Below are 25,912 nucleotides of genomic sequence, written 5' to 3'. Positions count from 1 at the left end.
TGGAGGATCCCATGCTGGAGAAGGTGGCTACTTGCTGAAGGACTGCAGCCTGTGGAGAGGACCCATGCTAAAGCAGGGAAAAGTGTGAGAGAGAAGAAGCAGCAGAGAGAATCTGGTATAGATTGACCGTAACTCCCATTCCCCATCCACCCTGTGCCACTCAAGGCAGGGAGAAGGTCAAGGAGTCAGGAACAAAGGAGTGAAGTTGAGCCTGGGGAAAAAAATGAGAGGGGAAGGAAGGTGTTTTCATTTCTGTCTGTCTTTGTCAGCATCTAAATTATTTTAAATAGCAATAAATTAAATTGATTTTCCCCAAGTCTGTTTTTGTGTGAGAGTAATTGGTAAGTGATTTCATTGTCTTTATCTCAACGCACAAGCTCTTCCATCTTATTTTCTCCCTCTGTCCTTTTGAAGAAGGGGAATGAGAGAGCAACTGGGTGGGCATCTGGAAGCCAGCCAAGGTCAAACCACTACAACCAGGCAGTTTCTTAAATCAAAACAATACTTTGAGAAACCCTCTGCCTAAGTAATTCAAATTATTAATCGGTCCTACACGCTCCCTTATATATGACAATGTCCATCTACTTTGATTAGAGGTTCCTATTGCTTCAAATACCTTTTGCCATAAAGGGACTTCAATGCCTTTTTAAATTAGTGTAGAACAAAAACAATGGAAATTACAATCTTTTATTTTTAAAAAGTGTGCACTGTAATACCTTGATCTTTCATCTCTCTTTGCTTACAGCTTAAAACCAACATTTAAGCAGTAACTACTTCAAATAGCCTTTAGTAATCCCATAATGTATTTTTATAGTTCTAAAAGCTTTTCCAGTAACACAATTACTCTTTTATCCAATTACTGAACTCAGAATAACAGGTAGGCATTTTCAGAGTACACTTCTCACATCCTGGATAGATTCAGTTTCTTAGAAAACACTGTTCTTTTTCAAAATAAAGTTGCTAAAGCAGTGATGCTACTTCAGGTGTAAGGAGCAGTCCTTGGAGCAAGATCTGTGACCTACTGCTCTTCAACCATAGAGGGCTTTGCTGACAACCAAATTAAAAATCAGGTGCTCTTTTGCACAAGCACTTACTTTCTTCCTCTTCTCTTCTTCCTTTCCCATGAATCTTACCTTCTTTTATTCAAACACTTTCTGCAAGCTGCAGAGAACAGATTGCAGCATGATATTCAGAGTTGACTCCTGAAAGACAGGAGAGTAGCTTTTTGAACACTTTAGGACAAAAAGATCAAATACGAGTTTCCCGCTTTCTGCATGGCTATTTTGTCATTGTATAAAAAAGTAATTGTGTAAAAAGGTTCTACCCCACAGATCATTGGTGGCTATGTTATGAACATAAAAAGACAGAGTTTTGAACTGTATGATTTCTGAAAGAAATCCTCATTCTCTTGATGGGGATTTGTACTCCAAATAACTGTACTTGCTGTATTTCCAGTTCTGGTAAACTGCAGTGGAGCAGCTCTTGCATTTCAAAGAATGAGGAATTGGAAATACAGAAAGAATTCTCTCTGATAGGCTCCATTTTATGCAAGGCTTATATAAATATACAATTCCACTCCCTGTAGATTTATGTTATACCAATACAAAACTTTAGACTCTACTGATGCTTCAGCACACATTTTTCTACAGATTTACAGACATACCAAGATGCCAGACACATCAAGTACTGAAAAAGCTGCTTTGATCTCCACTGATAGAATACTTACTGCTCTGCTCCACATACCACACTAAAGTGCAAAATCTGTAAAGCCACAGTAATGGCATTTAACACTATAATACAAAGTGAATTTATTAAAAAAAAAAACAGCAAACCACATAGCAATGCTGCTACTACAGACTGCTGTATAGCATTCTGGAAAAATACCACTAACATCATTCCACTTTTGAATGCTATAATTTCATAATGGAATCAAGGAAGTTCCAAAATTAATCGGCCTCTTTTCAAAGACATCAGTTTGATGCCTTTTCCAGATTCTGTTTCATAACGTTCACATTTCTAATCTCCACGTAAGAGAGCAGATGTGTACTGGGCTGGTGTTCAAATACCCTATAGAGGGACAACTGAATAAATATGTTCTTGAAAGTTAATGTATTACTCTTATGTTGCTTCTAAAGGTCAAGATTTTGAGTGAGCATCTTGACAGGCAAAACAGATGGACAACTCCACAGAGTAAATATTCTCCAGAGGAATGTCCCTTGCTTTACAGTTTACTCTACAAAGCAGCGTTCATTCAGCTAAATGTATTATCTATTAAATGCCATACAAATAAGTGACAGTACAGAATTTTGGGAGCATTTATGAGCAGTCAAACTACCTTTAAATACTAAAAGTCAACCAAGAATTTATATTTAATATGTACAGCCTCATGCTTTGTTTTCTGAGTGAAAAATAAGGTAAATATTGCTTTGTTGATTACATTGTACATACAGGTCACATAATATCAAAACATCCAATTTCATTTATTATTTACATGTATTGAAGTGCCTAATTATTCAGCTGTATTTATCTAGATGCATCCATATGTCTCCATATGCAAAGAAATAAAGACCATTATATTTGTTTCAACGCGCAGCTCACTAAAAATGCTAAAAACACCTTTTCTCTCTCAGGCAAATAGCATAAAAATTTACTGAAAATACTTTAAATGGAGCTGGGGAGCTAAGAAAAAGCTCCAGATTCTTCCAAAAGTATAACCACTCTTTAAAAGTTACATATACCTGAAAAACAGACTAGTATTTAAATCCACCTTCATCTAGAACGGCATAATATTTTTCTATAGCAAAATGAAAGGTTTAGATCTCTGCTACCTGGTACATACACTCTACTCTGCCAAATCCCAAATTATGATTTGTATGAGAGCTTCTGAACCTAAAACCATTTGTGCAAGCCCTCAAAAATACAGCAAAACCTCTGCCCTAAAATCTATGACACTCATGAAAACCTGTGAGATAATGAAGTGTTAATAGCCTTAATGATAGTTAATTGTAGTTAGATGTAGCTCAAGCAACTTGGGAGGCAGCAGTTTAAATTGCCATCTTGAAGTAATACATATAGATCTTATTTAAACTATTGTGAATTGCTTAGAAAATTAACATGCATGAAATCCTAAAGATTAGGTTGAATAATAAAAATTATTGATACGTTACTGGCCTATTTATGTGACTCTCTCTCTCTCTTCGGAAAGCAAAGAAGAAACTGTTATCTAGGCTACCTGAAGAAAATATGGCCTTGGTCAAATATTAAGTGAAGGGTAAATTCCATAAAATGTGTTAAGCTTGTACTAATATTTTTGGTACTGAGGAATCCTTTATGAACTGAATTTTCAACACTCCATTTATTTGTATATCCACATACCTGGTTAACATTGTTGGATGAAAAGGGTGATGTAAAACCTAATATAAAATGAAATAAAAATAATATTTCAAAGATATACAATAGTATATATTAAGCAACATTTTTCACACAGGTGAGAAGACTAGGCCAATGAACAGAACACAAGACTGAAGTTTTACCATGCACATGTTCAACCTAACAGCAACTCGGCATGTCGAAGAAGAACTATCATAGCACCTCTGGGCCATTTCCTTCTGATGTTTACACTGAGAGAGACAGCTCACTGAATGGCTCATAAGTGTTAAAAATCCAGTAGGAAAATCATGCAGGAGCATGAAGTGCTTATATTTATTCTCCTGCCTAGTACAAGATACAACAAGAACAACTCGGGCAACTCCTCCACTTCTGTCCCGTCCAGCAAAAGGCACTGAGTAGGGAATTCCTTCATTGCATGCACACACCACACTTCTATGAATCCATGCATCTTCCAGCTAGATTGCCACAGCAGAATATCCACAGGAGTCTGCAAAGAACTTACTCTCCTCGAGAAAATCTTTTCCACACAGCTCCAAGGTAGACGCTTTCTCACAACCTAAAAGTTACTCTCTCTGCCTTACCAGGAACTGGGTACAGGGGGTAAATGCAACCAGAATATGCAAACCCCATCAGTGATTTCCCGTTGTGATGCCCTGGGTTAAAATGGTTTGTGTCATTTTGCCAGAAAAGATAAAAGGCTTTAGCCTGCTCCTGCTTTCTCTCCATTTGTCAGAGGGGTGGTCTCTATGTAGTCTAACATTCCTTGCCTCAACCAGTTATTCCAGCTGGGATTTAATCAACTGGGACAACTGGCACTGGAATGCTTCATACGGCACCTTCAAACAACTCAATTTCAAACTGTTGTTGGGTCTGCTCTCCAAAACAAGATGCAGTCATAGATGGGATCTCACAGTAACATGGAATATTCAATATGTATCCATGAAATCTTAAATGAAGGGAAAAGATCAATCAACCAGAAACCCTGACTATAGCACACCACATGTATTTGTTGAAGAAAAAATAAAATAGATCAAGCTCTTAAAAATAAAAGGGGGTGTGGGTGGGTGGGTGGCGGGGTGTGTATCAATTTGCCAGGTACCTTTTCACTTCTTAATTTTTGCCTAGTCCCAATCTGCTGTACTGAGGAGAATTCATAGATATGGGAGAATCATACTGCTGGGTTCTTCTTCCCCCACCCCCCACCTTCCTTTTCATTTTGGTGATAAAATTCAAAAGCTAATAAAATCAGACAGATTATAGCAGCATTGATGAATGGCTATGTCTGGATTTCCTGTCTGGAGACCAGAGCAGGCTGTGTCTGAGAAAGAAGACAAGGCAGTCACTGCATAGAGAGAAAAGGAATATCCAGCAGATGGATTATGTCTGGCTGCTCCCATTATTAATACTGATCTGTATCAGGCAGTGATGAATACATAGAAGCACTCAGAAATACTAATGGTTTCACCCTTTAAGTACTAATTTCTACCCTTCTATCCTATTTAACATTAAAAATGCTCTCTGATCTTGTCATTGATGGAAATGGTTATAATGAAGAGGCAGGGCTCTTGGGAAGAAAGAATATACTAGATTTAATGAAAAATATTAAAATCAGCTTTAGAGGTAAAGAAGTCATAAACTACAATCACAGAATATCAGAGAAAACTCTCTCCCCCTAAACAATTTATATTCTTATTTAAATGTAATTTTTAAACCTTAAATCTAAGAATATTTTCAGTTATCAAGACTGTAATAAATACATCGTGAGGTATTAAAAAATAAGACAGAACATATTAGGAAACATATAGACAGTAATATAATCAATTAAACAGCATGCATGCTGCACTGAAGTTTAGCTTAGTGATACAAAACCTCTAAACCTCCATTTCCTTGGATCTTTAACCCTTTCAGAAGTCTCCCTGAAGAAGTCAAAGATTGTGCATGCAGTAACTGCCAAACAGGTGAAAAACCCTAAGGCCTGAAAGTGCCTTAGTATCCACTAAATCAAACTGGAGATGAAGGCAGCTCACCAGTCTGGAGGAGGCAGCTGAAAAAGAGCAACCAGTCTGTAGCAACTAGCAGTAGCACTCACCCCGGATGAAGTAGGGAAGATCTTTTGGATTGGGGGGGTTCAGGTGTTGACTCTCAGACTTTGCAGTTCTTGTTGATTATTCTGACAGGAGGTATTTGGGGTATTAATCTGACCCTGGACAGCAGGATAGGCTCTGGCCTTGCTGAAAACATTTTCTTGTGAGCTCCAGCTGCTTCATGACACTCAAGCAATTTTCTCTTTTCACATAAAAAAAGCAGGGTGATATTTCCTCCTGAGGCACACTGGGATCTGTGCCATATGTATTTAGGTACCAGGGCAGGCTTTTAAGATGTAGTTGCTAAAAAAGAGTTGTTAAAAAATAATGCAAACGACTTGATGGCTAAGGAGAGTGGGGAAAATGTAAACAACCACAAATGTAATGTAGGTGGTATCTATCAGCAAAGACAGAAATTAAGTTATATATCTGAAAGTGACAATAAGATTTCTCATAGTAGCTCAGTCTGAGGATTGTAGGCACCAGGTTTCCAGTCACCAGGTGGTTGAAATCCATGGATTTGCATTGCTATGTGCCACACCAGCCACTTGGATTAACCAAGAAATTTCTCCTGGGCTTAACCTTCCTCATGAAATTCCCCACAAACACAAGTATAAGGGAGGAAGGAAAGCAGAGGGCTTTGTCATTTGTCCTCCTTCCTCTTTTTCCTGGAAATACAGGCCCACTTTGATCTGGATCATGCAAGGAAGGTAAGTGCAGCAGAGACTCTCACAGCTGCTCTGGTTCCTGCCTATCCCACCAATACAGCATTCGCTGACTGCTTTTTCTAAGATCCTGTCCTTCAGCTAAGAGCGTTTATAAACTTCGTTGCAGGCTAAGAGAGGACATAAAACTGTGGAGGTAGGTCACCAACTTTATAAACCCTGCCAGCTGAAGCATTTCTTTCTTTCTTTCTTTCTAGCCAGCAGATAGTTTTGTTGCAGTTTGACTCCTTTTGTTTAGAAAAACAGATATGGTCTTATAAATCTGTATCTCAACTGCAGTATAGTCTTCTACACTATTTTATTCCCAAATAATCTTATGGAATATTTTATGTAGAGCAGCCTTCAAGAACTCAGCGACTCTTTTGAACAGTGTCACAAATTCAGGGCCCCAAGAGCCATGTTAGAAAGCCTACTCCAATCACAAAACACAACTTTTCAACACAAATTTTCCCTTATGTAAGACTTCATCCTCTTGAAATACAAATAACATTTACTTCTTCACCTTGTCTGTCACTTGCCACTTTTAACCTCAGATTTCAATCACACTGGAGAAGCTGTGGTTCCATGCCTAAAACTAAGGACAAGCAATGCACTGTTTGGTTATTTTCACTACTCTGCCAGTGACCTTGTGTGTGATACCAGGAAAATCAGTGTCTGCTTTGTTATTCTCTCATTTTCCTGTGAAGTAGAGATACTAATACACAAATGGTTTTCAAAGTTTATTTGCAAGCTTATGTTGAACAAGCTTTTGTAAAACGCTTTGATGTTTCTAAGAAAAGAAATCCAAGTCTGTAAATGCTGTCTTCATATATATAGATATCCAACCAAAACATACTTTCCTTCCTTTTTTTTTACCCCTAAACATACGAGGTTTATTCTTGTTTTGTTAGCAAAGTTTCATTTTTACAATGAAGTCTTTATTATTACACACATGAACTCCCCCAAAAAAACCCAGATTATCATTTTAAGAAACTTTGTCTCCTTTCCTACAACCTACATTAAAACTTTTTTAATTTTTCATTGATAAGGGGAAAAAAGGCTGAATATTGTAGAACCTTTCAGTAGGCTTTCAGGCTACCCAGAGCTCTTTGCAATTTCCTGAAAAAGGAATTAAACATTGCAAGCCTTTTTCTCATGTAAACAATCTTCAGTCATGCAAGATGTTCTATGCAGTTATTGGAGAAAAGTTTGATACACTTAGTACTGGCTAACACTTAACTAATAGGTTTCAGGGGAAAGTGTTACTAAACAGAAGATTCTGAACAAGTAAAACTAATATATCCCAAACTTTTTATGTAGCCTTTCCAGGATAAGTCATCTGAAAATATTTTTAAATCTAGACATAAACAAAATCAAAACAATGCACATTATTAATTCCAGAAGGAAAAAAAAAACCCACATAAATACTTGTTTTTACATCTCTGTTTTACTGCCTTGTGGATACTATCACAATATCATTGCATACACAGGTTTTACCTTCAGTATTTCATCCTGATTTTAAAAGCATTATACTTTATGTATCAATAAATTTAGAACCACTACATCAGAAAATTGAGGGGGGGATGTTATACATTTGAGAATGAAATTAAGTTCTTGAAATAACTTGAATAACTTGGGAAGGGAGGCCATATTTTTCAAAACATAGCACAAGCCATTAGTTAACACAAGTATTTTAAAAACAGCTCTACCAATGTGGATGGAATTTGTTTTAATAGCCTTGAAAAGCCCATGATTTATGATCTCTGTCAAAAGGCATTATGCATTTTTACAGTTCCTATTCAGATCAGCATATTTCTAATCTCATAATGTAGTATGGAAATTAACTGCTTGGATTTCTCCATTTTGCATTTCTATTTGCAGTCCAACACATTCCTTTAGGAACATGAAGATCCATATGTCTCTCTTCATTAAGTCAACAGTAAAGCAAGACACATTTGTCTAAAGCCTTTACAGTTGTCTTCTATTTCTAGATGCTATTGTACTATTGGTATTATACAGTGTCTGAAGAATGAGGTCTCTAAACAGTTATTTCGAGTGTGTGTGCCATTAAAACCAATAACTACACTAAATATTCAGAAAGGTCAAGGCAAAAGCTAGATGAACTTCCACAGGGTTTGGGAGTATCAGTTATAAATCAACACCAAATACTTCAAGGCACTTCGCATCTGCAGTTTATCCTAATATAGCAATAACATCTTTCTTGTTGTGGCTGAAAACTAGGATTGAAGTTCCAATTTTGCTCAAGTCGATACCAAGCTTCCTGACAGCTTTATACAGAACTGTGGTTAGCAGAACCCGCTAATTCCAGCATTTGGGAGACGTTTGATATTTAAATATCTGTAAAGCTAGCAAACCTAGAACAGCCACCCATACGTACTCAGCAAGGAAGGATGATAACTGGTTAATCAGGGGGAGGAAGTTTTATGAAGGCATTTTGTAGCTCCTACAAATAGTTCAATTTTAGCAGATGTTTGCCTGCTTATCAGTTTCATGCTTGCACACAAATAGACTCACAGACAGTTTCTACAATATGGAGTCGCTTCTGGTGTTAACGTTGGCCTTCAATCCATTGTACCAAAGGAAGATGCAGAGAGTGCATTCTTTGTAAATTCCTTCTGCACTACCCAGTTTCTCTCAGCTGTTTCATTACTGTTTCAGCTGCTCCAATCAGATACAATTCCTGGTTTTGGGGAGGACACTAATGGGTTTTTTTTCACTGCTATTGCACAGTTCAGCACATCAGAGTGTTTTCTACAGGTGAGTCGTGTGACCAGTGGCTATTCTCATGTTTCCTGAGAATGTTAAAAGGAACAAGTCCACAAGTAAGGAAATAAAGCAAAAAAATTTAAACCATAGCTCCTAAAAGTTTCTTTAAAATTCTGTAAGATTTATTTTTAATTTTCAGACCTCTCCTCAAACAGGAATGCTTTATCCCAGTCTGGAATGCATCAGCAATACTCTTCGCTGGAAGGCAACCACCCGTGCAGTATGTCAGGCACTCTGGTTTGACTTTGACAAGGTTAAAGAGGGGCATGAATCCAACTGGAATGAAAGCTGAAATCAGACTTGGTTGAAGTTGCCTGCTGTGAAGAATGCTGTGAGTGAAGAAAGACCACCCTCACAAGATGGTAATCACAACACAACATTAGCTAAACACAATAGTTATGCAGGGTGGTAGCTAGTGCTGCTGCCATCCTAACAATGGCAAATCCAATTACTTCTATGGAGCTCTCATTAGGACTTAGGATAATAGAAACAAATGCATGCTTTCAATACACTTTCACAGAGCACAGAGTGTAGTTTAAGCTGGTTTATCAGCCTGAATAATTTGGATCCTCACTGTAGTCAGCACTGTACTAACCATTTTTCCACATGATATTTTTCATTGTGTCAGCCTTAAAGGCATACTTGTTTCTTTTTTTCTTTCTCGTCCAGTAAAGAATTTTCTGTCCTTGTTGCTACACCAATCACTCCATTTCTAGAAGATCCTCCCAAAAATTAAACTCCCCCAATCTCAGAAGTCAGTGAAACTTGAGGAGATCCACTTAATTAAAAGCGCTGATCTTAACTGTGCTGAGAACAAGAGTGGTATCCAAAACTGCAGATAAGAACCAAGTTGAAAACAGGAGGTGGTACCTAACAGCAGCATTTGTGGCTCAAACTCAGTCTCTTCTCTGCTGTGACTCACAGAAGCCATCAGCCTTTCATTATGTGGTGTTTCCAGACCTTACCCACTAATGGAAGAGGTGCATTTAGCAGCTCCATTGTCAATTTTGTTGCTTTTGGTTTTAAATACAAGTTCATACCTCACAGAAGTAACCTATAATAAAATCAGATAGCCTATATTAGCATAGCTTTCAGGATGTCTTCCCAAGTGATCTAAGTCAGGAAATGATAACACAAGGCATTTGAGGATAATCAAACAGGCAAGCTGGGAGTCTCAAAGGAAATGGTTGAGATCAGTTGGATTTCTACATCGTTAGAAGTCCCTATCACCTCAGTAAAATGGCAAATACTGCCTCCACGGACATCCGGAGTGGACAGAATAATGAAAACAGCACAAGGGAAAACACAGACTCATCAGAAGGTCAGTTCAATCAACAGTGAGAATAAAGGCTTCCCTGCCTTTCACCACCTAGATGGGGAGAGCTGTAATTCTGGAGTCTAATAGTCTTCCCCCCCACTCCATACCCAGATATAAGGCTCTTCAGCTTTCTGTGGTTCACTGCAAAGACAAGGAGGTCTGACTATAGGATACTCTTGTCCCTAAAGATAAGGGAGCATTAAAAGCAGCTAAATCATAAATAATATTCTCCATCCATGGCTTGTTGCCAAGATACATATGGAAAACTTCTGCTCTCCCATGAGAACACAGCAAAGGCAGCAAGGGAGAAGCAGTCCCACCTATGAAACCTGTTTTATTATGTATTATTTTTTCACTGGATAGGCCACTGCTAAGGGAAAGTGACTTTGCCACTGGAGCACAAGGAGAAGAGAGCACAACGGGGCAAATGAGCAACAGACTTCAAAATATGTGCTGTTAATGTAAAAAAGATAATGAACTCATCATATAATGTAAGAATTTCTGGAAAGGGATCAGTGTTAACAGATTTTTTTTTTTTCTTTTTCCAATTTAGGATTGCTAGTTTTCAATTAGTCAAACATGGATGAAGCTGGAAAAATGAGCTGTATCAAACTTTAAGAATGATATAATACTTATAACAGTGTTTCCACCCTTCCTTCTTCCTTTGTCCTGCACAGCTTTGAGGAAATATAGTACACACGCATAAACAGCTATACCTGTAAGTTGTTACAGTTCATTTGTGTTGCCGCTATTCACCAGGTTCTTGTTTACAAGATAGAATTGAACAGGTTTATTCTGTTAGAATTTTATAGGCAATATAAATTTTTAAGTCTTGCCTGTGCTGTAAGTCCTGTCTTGAAAATGCAAACTTCATTAGCAGGATTTTGTAGAAAGGAACATCTAAATCAATAGAGTGAACCCAAAACACCCCAGGTTTTGCATATTTTTGGATAAGCAACTGGAGAGCACAGCAAAGATTTTGCATGCTGACCTTTTTTATCTTCAAACAGATCCACAAATGGAATATTTATAGATGTGACAGCAGCCCTTTGAGTAAAGCATAAAGGGCAGAGATTACAAAAGATTGATTTCCGCAGCTCATTACTGCCATAAACCTATAACCCAAGCAGATGCACAGGGGAGAATTCTCTTCCTTAGGTCAGCTGTTTATTTCTGGCACATGCTTACAATTCTCTGGGGAGGACCGAAAGGACATCCATTTAAAAGGGCCAGTAAAAAAGTGCTGTAGTTTTTTCTCCAGTGTTTGCCTCCATTTCATGAATCATGTGATTAACACAGAGATCCATTTCTACCTGTAGGGTAAGCCATATGCATACTTCTGTGTGGAAGCACCACTAGAAGCCTTGCATTCAGTGTCTTCCTCCACTGAATTCACAGACTGTGAAAATCAGCAGAATTAATTTACAGATGGATTTCAGGTTATTGCCCAATTCAGTCTGATGAGCAAAACAGAGATAGGAGTTTTTCCTGTCTCATTTCCATGAAGAGTGAAAATATATAACATAAAACACCCCTAAATCTAAAATAATGTATGCTTGGACATCATTTCAATTGCTCACATCATATAAATGCTTTCATGCACCTAAGACAGTGAGATATACAGACTAGGATCAACTGAATGACAGTCAACAGTGCTGGGTCCTGCTCCAGCTATACATGGAGCAACTATACAGGAACACGATTATACCACCTTAAGTCCTCATTTTCATTTTTTAAGAATTTTCTCATCTTTTCTATTTGAAGTAGAGTTATAAATATATTTCTAGTAAGACAGCTCTCCATTCTAACAATTTTAATAGATTCAGCTCTTCAAATAGGTCCAGTTCCTCCATTTGCCTGTTTGTTCCTTAGAAGTCAAGAAAGCCAAGAGTAAACAACAGCAAACTAAGCTCCTGGCTGTTCGTAAGATAACTCTTCTACGTTACATCACATACGATATCATTAAGTGTTCAGAAACTTCTGTCAGCTGATAAAAAGATATTTCAACTCCTTTTTAAAACTGAATCCTTAACAGGCTGCTTTGTTCTTGCATTTGTTAGTTTTCTCCAGTCTGCTCAGTTCAGGCGTAGATCCCAGAACGCAGAAGGTATGGTTTTCATTCATTGTGTCCTAAACGTTGGAAGAAATCAATACATTCAGCTTTCCCCTTCTGAGCTAAAGAAGCAGTGCCTAATTGGTACAAGCAGTCTTCTGTCAGTCTGCTGCAGAGCCATCACTCTGCAATGCTACAAACACCTCAGACACAACCCACTCAGCAACATAAGCAATTATATTGAAAGTTAGTAGATATTCTTCCACCTCCACTTTGAATACAAATCTCAGCTTCTAATTTAGCAGCTGTGCTCTTGAGACACACATACACACAGAGAGGGAGAAAAAAAAAAAGGAAAGAAAAATAAAAACCAACCACCAAATCCTAATGGCAGCTGCTTTTGTGGCCCAAACTCTGCAGACCACATTCTTATCGAGAGCATCAATGCAGTATCAGCAGGGCTCTTCTACCTCACGCAGAGGCCAATTCTTAGTTGTAAGTGTTTTCAGAACCAAAACAGAGTACTTTACTAAAAATAATGATCTAGGCCCTACCACATTTTGGCCCATATTTCTTGTGCTAAGGCAGGTCCTCATTATTACTTCTTTTTTTCTTAATAAAAAATTTGTCCACTTTGAGGGGGAGTAGGGAGAAGGAAAAGAGGAAGGAACTGTGATACATTAAGCTCTCCACAGTCACTGTCTTAGCTGAAAAATCCATGACAGCTGCTACAACTAAGCAAGATACCTTCAGTAGATGTACTTAACATAGTCTTTATGTGGTTCTGATTAGCAATATTTTTTATTTCGTGTGACTAAATGTACTCAGTGTGGAGAAAAGCATTACCATCTTGATTTCCATGGCCATGACCCTTAAAGGGTATTAACTGGATGAAATTAACTACTGACATTCCCTAAAATTTATCAACCAGTTAACATGTAGTAACATATCAATTTGTGCTTGTGGCCTAGATATTTACAGGCTTGCTAATACTCTTCTCCCCTCCATGTTTCCCTCTGCTCCTGCCTCATCTGTGTCTGGAAACAGCTAATAAAGTGTGAAAGGGTAAAAGGAAAAAGTACACTCAGGAAAATGGGTGGCTGGTTCATTCCTAAACAATAACTGTGTCTGGAAATCCAAGATATGAATACGAGGAAAGAGCCATTTGTTTTTAAAAAAATTTGGAACATCCCACATCAATAAATAAACAGTGAAGCACTGTTCCCAAGTTTTACAACAACACTTTATTTTCTGACATTCTTTATAAAGGCAATATTTAAAAAATAACGTTCATATTTTAAGAAGTCAAAGAGCTGAATAGAGGGGTTTTTTTAAATGCTTAGAATTGTCTTAAAAATACTTTTGATTGTATTATTACTGCTACAGCTGGAAATTAAAGGCAAAACTATTGTTAATTCTGAACACTCAGTCTAATGGAAACCTTTCAAAGATTACTGTATGCATAAGAACATGGTAAATCAAATCACTAAAATACTTTCTCCATGTCAGACTTCCTAAATATGCTCTTGTACAAAGATATAATGATTTTTAATTGCATACGGAAAATGTCTGAAATCTAACCACAGGTATAACATCTTGTGCCAGCTATTACAGACCTGCTTTTTTTTGTGTGTCACTTGCATTTCATTTTGATCACACTGTTAAGATTAAGTTCATATGCACAAAGAGAATAACTTTTCTTTTAAATTATTAATTAAAAAAATAATGCACACCTTCAGATTTCCCATAAGAGCAGTGTTCCAATATCTGTATAGCTTTTAATGAGGTGAGCAAGAGAGATCCAAAAAACTATTATTTTCTGTGGTCATATTTTCAGTGTTAATAAGAAAATTTAGCAACCACTGAAGCACAAGCCTCAAAACCTGCTACAAATTTTTGCATAGACTAGGCTGAGATATGGAAATAACCTGTTATAGAAATGCAGAGAAATGGCTAGAAATGAGGACTGCTCTGTTGGACATCCCAAGTCTTCCAGAACAACTCCTTTACAGGGTATTAAAATCAGGAAGAGATTGCTATGTACTGCTGTCACTCCACACCAATCCCTTATTTTACCATGGGATCATTGTTTCTACACAGAAAATTAAACAAATCCAGATTATCTCGGTTGATTGGATATGGAAGATATCCCATTTGTTTCAAGAGGTATTAGGAAACGTTCCAGACCAAGAATCCCAGCTCATGGCATCTGTAATTTCATATGTTCACCTTCAAAATGCCTAAGTGGCTCAGCTCTGCCAGTCCTGCTATGCCAACTCAAAGGCCAATGCTAAATATGCACTTTTTTCTTGTATTTGTGGCTTCTCTTTTGAAACATATACTCATTTCACAACATCCCCAAGGCCATCTGGTATCAGGTTGACTTTCTAGGCATATCTGTCCATCCCCAAAGTATTACCTGGCTTGAGCTCAGAGGCTAGGAAAGCTAATAGAGAAAGTCATAAACAAGTTTTTAGATATATTATGTTACAGTTCTTACACTGTGGTCATGACTAAATCCTTTTCTGCTCACTTCTCTAAGCCCTTTTTTTTTTTTTTTGCATTTTAAAAGACAAATTTTAATCCGCAGCAAAAACAAAGAAGTCATTGAACTCTCATTTTTTCTTTATGCATTACAATTACAGGAAAAATATAATATCTCTTTGCATCAATCTTCTGTGAAAATTTGCAAAGTATTAAATAGCCTTACTTTCAATGTACATCATTTTAACTTGTGTAAGCAACAGATGGGAACAAAGGGTCATTTTATCCATTCTACTGTGTGAGGTTTTTAAGTGTTTTACTTCTAGTTGTAGAACCTCTAAAATTGACGCTTTATGTAAGAAATTACATAAAATAGCAGATCGTTATATTCACCACAGGAAAGAAAGACAAGGAGAAATAAATATGAAATAGGATTATTTAAAACAGCATGATCTTTTGATTGCAGTCTAAATGTTGATACCTCTGTGTTTACTGTCCTAGTGTAAAAAGAGAAAGAGAGAAGTCAGGATGACAGAGTGCAGCAAGCACTCCTGGTGTTCAGCACCCAGGGAGTAGGACCACTATTAATGAGCTGTGGACAAGATTTGATTTGCCCATTCCTGCCGTACAGAAAGGAAGAGGACTAAATTAATGACAAATTATCCCTTATCCGATAATGCATATGGCTCATTGCCACACTCTGAAAATTACTTTTATAGTCTTAAGTTGCTCTTACTCTCTTACTGTTTTGAAATGTGAGAAGTGTTATATATTGTCAAAAAAAAAAAAAAAATCTTGGTTTTAATCTTATTCCATAGTAGAAAGCAAAAAGTAGCAAACAAAAAAATAAAACTAGTTTCGCAGGTAGATTTTTGCCTGAATTCAGATTTTCATTTAGTTTCAGCTCCAGAGCTCCCTTCTTTATGTTATGCTATATGAAATTCCTATTCCGCCATTAAAGCAGTCTGGTAAGCAACTAATTAGAGCTATGAGCTTTAAATATCCTTTAAATTTTATACATTCAATCAGGACCCATCCCAAATTGTGCTTTGATCTTTGACGCAAATGTAATAAGCAACTTCACATCCTCCCTTCAGATGTCCTGTCACTTTAACTTTATGGTTGATGCTGCCTGGGCTTAACATGATATTGCTCCCAGATGCAGTAAGGGAAGAGACCATGTTTTGCTGATAAAGAGAATTACACATAGTACCTACAAACTCTCAAATTCTGAATGTCTTATTTGTCATTCTAATATTTTATTTTGCACTGTATTACAAAAACAAGATTATTTGAACATTTTTTATTGTCCGCAGGTAAAACACAATGCTTCATTCTGCCACAGAGCCCCTTTTCCTTTAAGAACAGCTGTATGGATGACTTATTTTGGAAAGATTCCTTAGAGAACATTTTGTGAGACAACAAGTGTAAATTAAAGCACAATTATAATTTATATTGAGTCCTTCTGGTCTTTTATGGTCTGACTGTTTATTAGAGCTACTATTAGCAACTCCCTGCAGAGCCTCTTTTTGTAATCAAAATGACAAGTCATATCATCAGTGGTAAACATTTTTTGAAATGTAATACAACACTTCTTTGACAGAGGTGCAGGCAATTTTAAATTTGCAGCCTAAACCTACACTATCAAAATCAGTGGAAAAGCTCATCAAATTCAGAGAGCTTCTGATTAGAAGAGCCATGTAAATGAGTAAGTAAATGTTTCAAGTGGTGTTTTTATACTGATAAGAAAATCAAATCATTCCTTTGTGGATTTGCTCTTCTGGGGTGTGTTCCTGCTTTCCAGCGTTGCTGATGTACTTTCCAATAAGTCCTTCACATAAAACACATAGGCAACCCCAAGAGCACCCCTTTTCCTCCAGTAACATCCATGTAAAAGTCCATTCTTAGGTTTCTACTTGCTTTTCTGTGGTGTCTCTATCCTGTGATTCCAGTGCTCCTTTCTGCACAGAGGCACTAATATTGTCACAGGTGAAACTGTTCACCCTTGTCAGCTTAGATTTGCTTGTACCCTGATGTCTATGGCACTCTTTTGTGAGGTGGGAGTTCAAGATGCTTGTCTCTTTAACAAAAGTTGTTAATTCAGTCCTAGGTTTTCCACTGCTGAGTAACTGCGCTGGCCATTACGTCACTCGAAAGAGCTGGTCACTGTTTCTTTACTATGAACTGAACTCATCATTCTTGGTGTGCAATTCATTTGCTTGATGAACCAAGCCCTTGCAAGGACTTACATATAGTTTACACATTTCTCTTCCTGCCTCTGTGGTACATCAGATCTTGGGTGGGGACTTCATATTTCTGAACAGTGACATGAAAGCAAGTGAACAGTCCACATGGTTACTTTAGCCCTGTCACTTGTGGGTGCCTCTCTCATCTCAGTCCCTAATACATTTTAGAGCAGTCTGTCTGTCTGCACAAGTGCTTCTGTTTAGTGGTTTCTGTGAAAGTGTTTCTATATGTCAGACAGGTGCAAAAGTGATTAGTCCAAAGATATTGTACATTTGACCTTTTAATAAAAATGCATGCAACTAGCAAGGCATTTTCAATTCTTCTTTCTATAACTAAGTAGCTAGATCACATGCATCTGCAAGAATATCAATTCCTCTCCAGTAACCTGAAGAAAGTAGTTTCATAGCTCAGTAAAACACATTAAATTGTGCATCCAAAGTGAAAACAAAAGTAAAAAAAAAAAGGCAAAAAGTATCACTGTTATGAAATCTGTGGAGGATTGTCTTTTTTTCTCCTTTTGGAGGTCAGTCCTTGCTGTTCACAATTATATTGCTCCTTAGAAGCAATAAACTGCAATAAATTGAATTATATTTTCCCTAAAGATCGTGCCTCAGTTGCAAGGGTGATGATTTCATGTATTTATACTGGGAGAATAATTTGAATTGTGGGAACTTTTTTTTTAAAAAAAGACTCACATTTAATACAAATGACAGAACATCAATATTCCTCTATATGTTGCTAAAAAAAAATATACTGAAAAGCATTTATACATGTTGTCTCGCAACTACATAATTCTTATACTAACCCTGTTGCCTACATCTTCACATTTTCAAGAGGTGTGAATTTGACAGATCAGATGTCAGCTCAGAAACAGTACACTAAAACTTGCAAAAGGTTGGATGCCATTCTGGCTACACCGATTAAAGACTGACACATATTTGGAACATGCCAGTTCAAGATTGAAGATGACAACAAAGGAAAGTATGAAGATATGGAAGTTGTGATTGATGGGTGGTACATTATTCTAAATTAATACTTAAACTGGGAGCTGACATAGTGGAGCAAAACAAAAAACGTACTTCATCTGATACAGTGCCCATCACAATAGCATATACTGGAAGTTCAGAGAAAAGTACTATGCTATTTATAGAAAACACATAAAATATCATCTTCGCTCTTTATAAATACCTCCTTTATAACACAAATCATACAAGCCAATGCCATCGTGATATTTATAATTGATTGTGTATTACTATTTACCCTGTGAGACCTAATTTTATGAATCTGACTGCTTCAGTCTCTCTGTAACATCAGCACAGTTATCCACAACTCAGAGACGGCTGTATTTCAAGGTCAAGGGTGCCAAAACCTATATACCTCCTCCTCCACTCTTCCCTCCACACATACCCCTTTCACTTTACTTCAGTGTTTCTAACTTCCCTCCTAGCACCTTTATTTCCCTCCTTACCTTTATTTCCCAACATCCACCCCCTTGCCTATATCCCCTCTATTTCTATATCGCCTATTTTTAATTTTCCTTCTCCGGTCTTTTCAGACATCAGTACCATGCTGTCTGGCTCGTGCTTGTTAAGCAGTTTCTGATACAGGGGTGGGGCAAGATGGAGCACATGTGCTCTGGCAAGAGGACTTCACATGTCAGTGACCAGCTGGGCAATCTGACTACTTTTCCATATCACATATTTTTCCTTGCATCCTAAGTTCCTTTCCTCATGGCCAAAAGAACTGTTTATCAGGCTACAAATTGTGCAACCCTTCTCTTGGATTTCTAGCTGCTAGGTAAAAGTGCCTCAGAACAGATCCACGTTGCATATCAGCAGCTGGCCATGTCTGATATGCAAAGATCAGTATGAATGTCTTTATAAGCAGCTTTACGAGCCTGTAATTTCTCTCCTTTACATCTCAACCCACTCACAAAAACTATAAATGCCTCTAACCCCTTAGGACACTTCTGTCTGCTATCTCCTGTGACATACTAAGTTGCATTCTGTCTCCAGTGCCAGTGTGGGTCCCTCTTAAACAGAATAGGTCTCCCTAAAACAGTCTAAGGTCTCTCAGCCAAGTCTAAAATGGAAGAACCCAAGGCTTTCACTTAGAGACCTCACTGTGGATCATAATCCCTACATCCTGTTTCTCATGTGAGAAACATTTTCATTATTTCATATTCTGAGACACAAAATAGTGTTAGAAATAGGAACTAGTTTCAAATATTAAAATCCAAAGTTACAGGCTCCAAACTCCGTAGTTTTGATTTTTTTAATTTTTTTATATTTCTTTCTCTTGTGAAAGAGTCTTTGTTTCGTCTTTCTCATTCTTTATCTTTTCTCCCACCTGTTTAATGCCCCTAAAACTTACAAAGAAAGGCATAGACATGGAAAATATATGATACGACCTGCTTTGGCCTGCCTGTGCAAATATTAATTAGAAAGTAATAAGTAATGTTTTTTATGTGTTTTTTCACTAGTACATCACAACATGGTCAGTGCTAAGGCTACATGTCTTGAAGGAGGATATAGGATATTAAAAAATCAGAATAGCGTATTCTTTTTGCCATGCAAACACTGAAATTTCCAAACACACAAGTAGTACAACCACTTATCTTGAGGAACGAAAATAAGCATGAACATGTCATGAAGTATCTGATAGTCAATTTGTCTGGTTTGGTAAGATCTATTATAACATTCCACTATTATTATCTCATATATGAATTTTATGAAGGGAGTGAAAGAAGAAACTGCTAAGATTCTTATACTGCAGTGAGGTGCAATGTAGATACTTCTAGTTTTACATGTGATTGTTTGAAAAGCATTCGAAGTCTAACCACAGTTTTGGAGAGAATTAGGTAAGCCATTTATTTCTTTGATGAGTACACATCACTGCATTAAAAAAATTGCAAAGTGAAGTCACTACCAATATGTAGTTCTGTCCTTTACCTGCCCTAACGGTATATTTCCTTCTCTCCTTGCATCAGCACTAGTACTCATACATCCATCAAGCCTCCTGATCCAGCTGTGAACTTTTTTTTTTTCTTTTCTGTTATAATAAGTTTTCTGTTAGATCAGCAGCTTGATTCAAATAACCATAGGGTGCCAAAAGCCAATTCCAATACAAATGTGGAGGTGAAAATATGTAATCAAGGATGGAGGAGGGTCCTTTCACCCCTTTGGGAAGTATCATGGCCTGAGTATTCAAACTAAGCTCATAATACTGCAGGTTAGCCACAGACACACACAGGGTGCTTCTTGTGTCCATACACACTGAGTATTAGGTTTGATACCCTCTCGTACAAGCCTGTGTGTAACAGACATGCTTTTTGAGGAATCACCAAGCAAGTTAACAGATTTTAAAGCCACAAGGAAAACTCAGAGCAGCATTCTGCCTGCAAGTAAACTGTTGTAAAACCCTGTCTGCTTTTGGAAGCTGAGCTCTTTCCTGCAGAACAATCATGGGATGCTGAGTGTCCCAGACTTAGCACTGAAAATGAAGAGTCAAAATCACAAGTGTAAGCCTGTATTTTGAGCACTGGAAAATGAAGGTTTCCTCTACTTGAATTTTTTTTTTCTCTAAGAAGGGGTGATAATCAAAGCAGCTCTTTAGCAGTATAACACACACTACTATCATGGTTCCTATATATACCCTACCAATCATAATCTCAGTAAAACCCCTATACGTAAGACAATGACTTTTATAATTCCTTTTTCAGTCATCTCCTACAATCTAATTCTTCCATGACTGTCTTTTTTTCATTCTGTAAGTGACATTTACTGCAATTCTTCATAAACCCCTGAGAATTGGATTCCTTGCTCCTGGAATCGAATAAAATATGTGCACAGCCTGTCAGCAGGTCACATGTATCCTGCCAACCTACATCTAATAGATTTTTCACTTTTCATCAGTGGATTTCAAGACAGTATGTAGTCTGCCAAATTTACTAAAAAGCTTGCTACAGTATCGCACTTTCAAAATGTGCAATCTGTCAAAGCCACAGCTCAAAATGTCTGCTACAATGAGAGTCTTTGAAAAATCTGCTATGGTGTTGGCATTTATTCAGAAAATAATGAGTATATCAACAGAGGAGGGGAAAGGAAAAAAGTTGTTGGGGGGATGGGGAAGAAGTGGAAAGGAAAGAAGATTAATCCTACATGTAATTTGCCAGATTCTGAAGAAACTATAGGAATTCTTTATGCAAGTGTAATCCAGTTTCATACAAATTCCTCCAGGATTACAGCATGTTAATTGATAAATAGTCTGAGTGCTACATTTAATAACACTGATGAAAAGATAATTTATCATAGATTTGACCACAACTGTACATAGAAAACCTCAATATGAATTCGAACACTGAATACATTCAGCAAACGGTAGAGGACATTAAAATTGCTTGCACTGCTATTGAATATTCTGAGAAGCTATATGTGGAGAATGTCATAAGAGATAGGTGGAGAGAGCAGGGATGCTTAATTTATTAACTGAAATATGAATGAAACTGAAGCAATTTCAGGAGACTTGTAAGTAAAGACAAACTTCAGTTTTAAAAGAGACAACACCACTAGCAACAAAATATGCAAGGACTGTGAAATGCAATTCTAAGAACTTTCCTTGTCTGTTTTCTTTCATCCTGTATTTTAGAAAGTCACATTTACATTCAAAGAACATAAAGAGAGTCAGAGAGGGGGAAAAAGACCATTTAGAAAACAAGTAAATATTTGCATATTAAAAACAAGTTCTTTTGTACCTACTTGAACAGCTGACAACACAAGCAAGTTTTCCTGAACATGATGCTAAGCTAGTGGAAGGACTGCAGTAGAATTCTGAATTCAAAGCACTACAGAAGAGTTGCTTTACTCCACACCATGTATCTCTGAGATAACCTCTGAGAACAGGAGGTTACAGAAAGTTCTTTGAATATAGGAAGCAAATGCATCCTTAACACCGTATCATTAACATGTCTCAATCTAATCACTTCTAGAAGCAAGCAACAAAATTGATAGTAAGAATATTGAACAACAAAAAACCCAAAACAATTTAAAACACACACACACAAACACCCCCCAAAAAACACAAAAAAAAACCCAAAAGACACCTGCACAGTAAAATACCCAAACAAAAAAATCCCTTCACTTTGGAAAAATCTTGTGCAATGTGTGCTGCAACCAAGAAAGCTACTGAGCTGATTGAAACCAATTGAGCAGGCTTACAATGGACAAGAGACAACTAGAATAAACTCGGGTTGTGAACTAACTTGCATTGCCCATTTGATTTTTGTCAATTAAAAGGTTAAATGCGTCGTCTATTCTAATAAAATCTGGATTTGTTTGGGGTTTTTTTTAAGAGCCTTAGGTCTTATTTGGGAGTCTCACTGAAAATCTTACCTGGGATATATCAAATCAACTCTGGAAAGATATCTATATTGAATTTATTATTATATTGGAATTGCTCCTAACATAGAGAATAAAAGCACTTCAGTCTCTTTTTCATGCAAAATGAAAAAATAACTGAATCTTTAGGTTATGGTTTTACATTTAATTGTCATGTCCCTAAAATCACTACAAAGTGTCCCAAGTGGCTTTGGCAATGGAAGCCAAATTTTTGTTGCCTTTAAGAGACAACATTCAGAAGTGGCTTACTATTTTATAACAAATACTAAAAAGATTATGTTTTCTAATACCTAATATTTTGAAGCATATTTAATTAGTTCCTCTTTCTTTCCCCCTCACACTTCCCCTCAAACTCAACACTGATTCAACTAAAATTAGTGTTACGCTTCTACATGTGATTTGGTGATTTTAATGGTTGGCTTTTTTTTTTGTTGTTGATGTGTCCCTGCAGAAAGACACTCATAGCAAATTAACAGAGTGGGTTTGATAATAATAATGATGAATCAGTCAATTTTTGAAAGAAAGAATAGAGTCTATAAAAGACTAAATCCGCTCATTTATAGGCTAAATGGCTGGTAGGCCAGAATGTCAAAGCAGAAATGTTTGAAAGTGCATTTTCCTCTTCTCTTTTAATACAGCATTGAGATATGCTTAGTCTTTTATTCCATATGGTTTATATTGATGACATTTTTTGAAGTCATTCCAGTGGTCGCTAGGAATGTAAGGTTATGGGTTATTTCACATGTATTGAGCTTAGAAGAATGAACTAAAATAAATGAGACAATTATGTGGAATATCTTGGCAATAGTTTGTCCAAATACTTTAAGATGAACTGTAGGTTTGATCTGCACGGATTCCATTCTGTTGTAAATAAATCTTGCTAACAAAGGATCTGTGTGCCTGTTTCTCAGAAATATTTGTATTTTTTGGAAGTTTTTAGACTAGACTAGATGTATTGACTAAAGAGGATGACTTTTATATTGTTAGTAAAGAGAAAATTATTTGATCAAATAGATGCTGTGTCTAACTGCTTGTACTTATAATGGAACATTTTCTTTTTACATTTAAGCAGTAAAAATAATTCTAAAGCAAAAATATCTGTGTTTTTGCTGTGAATATATATGTTGTTGGGATGCATGGCCCTGGTTAACTGAAAACACTTGGAGATGTATTTGGCTAAAGATTTGCTGCTGTTATGAATGGTCGGATTTGTGGATGGCAGTGTGATATTCTCACTGTTTTGAAACATGTTTTCTGCAGACATGGCAAAACTCTGATAAATAAATTTCAAATGGGGATACCCCTTGCTAGCTTAAAATACCTGATTAGGTCTGTGAAGGTCTGCATAACTGACATAGAGATTGTTCTTGACTAAGAAATTCTGCAGTAAAAAATTGAGTAAACAAAACTGATTCAAAGACATTGCTAGGGGAGGAACTGCAGAATCCCATCTTCCCCTTCACATGTATTGGCTTTGGATAGTTGTGATCTATGGTAAAATGGGATCAAGTTTTCAGGTTTTACTAAAGGTGAAAGAGAAATGTGGATCCTAAATGTGAATATTGTGCTCCACTTTTCCAACTGGGTGAACAGAAATCCGAATTTTATTTTTCCCCCTAGATCTGCATCCATTTCTGTGAATCACATACTGTATTCAGCTTAACAGTGAGTAGTCTCTGATTCCTACTGTCTACACATTTTTAATCTGTTGCTTAGTTTACAGTCAATGGTTTATATTTTATATAGATGCTAATGTCTTCCTCTCTCTTACCATTCTATTTCAGGGAAAGACAATAAAAGAACATATCATATTTTATGTCACATTGTTCACTAAGTTTTAAGAGAAGGAAAAGTATTTCAATTTTAAATTGACCCTTCCTGAAACTAATAACTCCATTTTTCTTAAAATCAGTATCATAATTTTTATGTAGACAAACTTTCAAGCTCTAAATGTCTGGATTGATGTTTATGCTTTCCTTCTGAGTGCACATAATTATTTTTAAGATTTTCTTTATATTAATAATATTTACCAGGGCATATGATTATCTATTCTGAATCTTAATTGATGGCAGAGTTCAATTTTCATGTCATCGCATGGGGTTTGTCAACGACAGACACTAAGAACTTAGAGCTGAGAGACCGCAAAATATGTGTCTTAGCTGAGGAAACACTGTCTTCCATCACAGCAGGCTTTCTAGTCCATTTAAAAAAAGTATTGGGAAACTCCCTTCAATATTTTTAGTCATTTGAAACAGTGACACATTTACTACAAATGTATATGGTACAATGTTGCTGATGTACTCTGTTCAAGCCCCCTAACCCCATAACCCCCACCCCTCTTTTTTTTTTTTTTTTTAACCTGAGGCTTCAAGTCTGTGCTCCTACAAGACTTGGGAAATGTTTCTGAAAGTTCACGGAACATTTTATAGATGGGTAATGCTCTTGCAAACGAAGCTTTGATGGGCTGGGTGCTACTGTTACTCAGACAGGACCGAAAAGTCCCAAGAACTGGCTGCTTTCTGCACTTCCCTGACACCAGGAGGAAAACAGATAGTCAGGAGGGACCTTCTGTTGTCTCCAACCCCTTAAAAAGAGGAACAAGAAAGAAATAAAAGAAATAAGGAATGTCTTTGTTTCTCTGAGGAGAACGGGGAAATGAACTGAAAGGGTCCAGAACCTAGTGAAAATCAGTTCCCATGCTATCAAGAAAAAAAAAAAAAGTTGAAATTAAGCTGCTGTTACTTCCTTCTTTCATATTTCATCTTTCTCACAGTTGCAGATCTGAAAAGTGAGAATGGAGAACTGCCTGGGACCTACATATCTCCCCAGGCAAAAGCAGCAGGAAGGCCTGAGGAATGGTAGTGTCAGGTACCACTGCCCTAGGGCTAGCGCAGATGCGTGGGGTAGCCCCATCCTCAACAGCACAACCACTGCTATAGGAAGAAGAGGGAGCATGCTGGGGAACCCAAAGGAAGATGTGGGGCTTGGGAAGAAACTAGTGCTGGGGAGCAGAAGACGACCTCTTGTTTCCCATTTTAAGCTGTGTGAGATAGTAACTGCACTGGAGGTGGGAAGGGAGAAGTCGAAATCTCAGTGAAACAAATAAAGCTTACATTCACTCACAAGTTTGACCTGTAAGTTGAAAGGTTCTTGATGAATCTGTTTGGATTAGGCAGTAATGAAATGTTCTTCCAGTCTACAAAATACTTGCTCTGAACTATTTACTATCTGGCTTATAAGCAGAAAAGAGAAAAAAAAAAAAAAAAAATCTCAGCTCTCCATCAGCATGTCCCTTTTTTCTTTTTTTCTTTTTTTTGTTTTAGGAAGGGGGTTCAGGGAAGCTGCATGTTTTCAGAGGCACCCTGGGAGAGCAAATGTCAACACTGTGTGGAAGACTTATGTCCATTTAAAAACAAAGTCTGTTGAATCGATTAAGTGTGCACATATAA

Source organism: Falco naumanni, chromosome 5 (genome assembly GCF_017639655.2).
Source record: "Falco naumanni isolate bFalNau1 chromosome 5, bFalNau1.pat, whole genome shotgun sequence".
Taxonomy (NCBI): Eukaryota; Metazoa; Chordata; class Aves; order Falconiformes; family Falconidae; genus Falco; species Falco naumanni.
The sequence above is the reverse complement of the archived record's forward strand: the minus strand, read 5'-3'. Positions refer to the sequence as shown.